Below are 3258 nucleotides of genomic sequence, written 5' to 3' on the forward strand. Positions count from 1 at the left end.
CTTTTTTTTCATATCCAATGTATTTCCCCCACATAGTCCACTTCACAATACGTTGACATATTACGTCGAATCAACATTGGTTCAACCAGTTTGTGCCGAGTGGGGATGTTGGGAAAGTGGAGAGTTGAGCCTAACATTCCCTTTTCCTCTGAGCCTAAACTTACAGGTCCGGGGGTAACCTGGAACACAGGTTCAGGGTGTTAGGTCCTGGAACACAGGTTCAGGGTGTTATGTCCTGGAACACAGGTTCAGGGTGTTATGTCCTGGGGTAACCTGGAACACAGGTTCAGGGTGTTATGTCCTGGGGTAACCTGGAACACAGGTTCAGGGTGTTAGGTCCTGGGGTAACCTGGAACACAGGTTCAGGGTGTTAGGTCCTGGGGTAACCTGGAACACAGGTTCAGGGTGTTATGTCCTGGGGTAACCTGGAACACAGGTTCAGGGTGTTAGGTCCTGGGGTAACCTGGAACACAGGTTCAGGGTGTTAGGTCCTGGGGTAACCTGGAACACAGGTTCAGGGTGTTAGGTCCTGGGGTAACCTGGAACACAGGTTCAGGGTGTTAGGTCCTGGGGTAACCTGGAACACAGGTTCAGGGTGTTAGGTCCTGGGGTAACCTGGAACACAGGTTCAGGGTGTTAGGTCCTGGGGTAACCTGGAACACAGGTTCAGGGTGTTAGGTCCTGGGGTAACCTGGAACACAGGTTCAGGGTGTTAGGTCCTGGGGTAACCTGGAACACAGGTTCAGGGTGTTAGGTCGTGGAACACAGGTTCAGGGTGTTAGGTCCTGGGGTAACCTGGAACACAGGTTCAGGGTGTTAGGTCCTGAGGTAACCTGGAACACAGGTTCAGGGTGTTTGGTCCTGGAACACAGGTTCAGGGTGTTAGGTCCTGGAACACAGGTTCAGGGTGTTAGGTCCTGGGGTAACCTGGAACACAGGTTGAAGGTGTTAGGTCCTGGGGTAACCTGGAACACAGGTTCAGGGTGTTAGGTCCTGGGGTAACCTGGAACACAGGTTCAGGGTGTTAGGTCCTGGGGTAACCTGGAACACAGTGCTTTAGGCCCAGGAGAACAGGGGGGTTATGTTTACTCAGGGTTTGTAAAGGTGCCAAGTTCCTAATTCATTCTTCCCAACAACAGAACGGTGTGGCTGTACCCCAACAACAGAACGGTGTGGCTGTACCCCAACAACAGAACGGTGTGGCCGTACCCCAACAACAGAACGGTGTGGCTGTACCCCAACAACAGAACGGTGTGGCCGTACCCCAACAACAGAACGGTGTGGCCATACCCCAACAACAGAACGGTGTGGCTGTACCCCAACAACAGAACGGTGTGGCTGTACCCCAACAACAGAACGGTGTGGCCGTACCCCAACAACAGAACGGTGTGGCTGTACCCCAACAACAGAAGGGTGTGGGTGTATACCGGTCATTCAAAAATATTCATGCCAGTAGACTGCTGATTGGCCAGCTCATTCTCCTCTATGAGGAAGCATTTTTTGAAAAGGTACGTTTGAGATACAAGTTTGAGGTGTGGTTTTTGAAGTGTTTTTCTTTTTCTCCATTTTATGCTCTGACAACAAGTACGAGTATAGGATGAGTCAACAACATTATTTGGATATGAGTTAACAGAAAATGTACTTTTCAAAGTGAGATTTTAACTGGAGTTATTTTAAGTGAAGTTTTGTATTGCTAAATAGACAAGATGGTGGGTTGTACATACTGTAAGGGAACAAGACTACCAAGACTACAGTAGAGGCTAATCAGAAAGGATGGGTTTGAATCCAGCCCAAGACAGGCATACCATACTGGAAATTTAACTTGAACTATACTACATTCTGTTATTGAATTTCCTGTTCAATTTCAAGTCTGTGGCAAAGATGCACTATGCCCATCTCTCCACTAGTGGGCGCGATGTTTATAAAACATAAAATAGTGCACACGAACATTCGCAAGACTTACGAACATTGTTCATTTTATTTCCATCAATGTTTCCATTTGTTTGCTTTTAGTCCTTGATGGAAAAATGGTTTGAAAACTATGTTTGATGCTCCGCATCTGTTGTCATAGTCCAGTAGAATACCTGGCAAAGTCATGTGTGTGGGCGCATTCCCGTATTTACATTTGGTCTTCCTACCAGGATACCAATATTGGGAATGTACGGACAGCGTGAATTGTTATGTCACTTTTTGGGCGACCTGACCAAATTCACATAGAAACGTGAGTTATAGATCTGTCATTCTCATTGAAAACAAGTCCAAGAAGAGGTAGATCTGTTCTATGTATTCTATTTCTATGCTTCACGTTTTTACATTTTGTTTTTGCGTCTTTTTACTTTCGGTTTTGTACACCAGCTTCAAAACAGCTGAAAATACAATCTTTATTTATTATTGAACAAATAACTCGTAGCGGTTTAGATGGTAAACTGAAGTTAGGCAAACTATTATAAAAATGAGCAAACAGGAAATTGCACCTTTTTTAAATGTTGAGTTTTGGCCACATGGGAGAAAAAATGCGACCATTTGATCTCAATCATCCTAAAATCTCATAAGAAATGGGGTGGTGTTTTTATCTTAGAGTAACGTTATACACACAGGAAGTTGGTGGCATCTTAATTGGGGACGGGAACGTGGTAATGCCTTGAGCGGAATCAGTGGAATGGTATCAAATACATCAAAAAGACATGGTTTCCATGGTTTCCATGTGTTTGTTGCCGTTCCATTCGCGCCGTTCTCGGCCATTATTACGAGCTCGTCCTCCCCTCAACAGCCTCCACTGCTTTATACTATGCAATTATATTCTGCTCTGTTATGTAGAATTACTATCGTTATAGTGATATGGCAGACGTTGATTGAGCTTTGATATAACTTTATTAAAGGAGCACAGAGTAGCCTGTTTTCTTCAAGTAGGGAATCTTGCACATGTGCAGACTGAATCTTTGGGGCCTTCAGCTGTCAGGAAGAAAGGGCTAAAATAGTCAGATCCACAGCCGCTCCGGTTATTAAATGACAGAGTTTTCTGATGATTATGTCAACTTTAAGAATGAGGATTTGGATCGTATCTTTTACATGGATTACCAGTTATGTGATGATTTGTCATTTTGACAGTGGTATGTCCTCTGTTGGTAGAGCATGGATATTGTTTTTATTTTGATTAAATATAACCTTTATTTTACCTTTATTTAACTAGGCAAGTCAGTTAAGAACAAATTCTTATTTTACAATGATGGCTTTACCAGGGAACAGTGGGTTAGCTGG

The sequence above is a fragment of the Salvelinus fontinalis genome, chromosome 28, assembly GCF_029448725.1.
Source record: "Salvelinus fontinalis isolate EN_2023a chromosome 28, ASM2944872v1, whole genome shotgun sequence".
NCBI lineage: Eukaryota > Metazoa > Chordata > Actinopteri > Salmoniformes > Salmonidae > Salvelinus > Salvelinus fontinalis.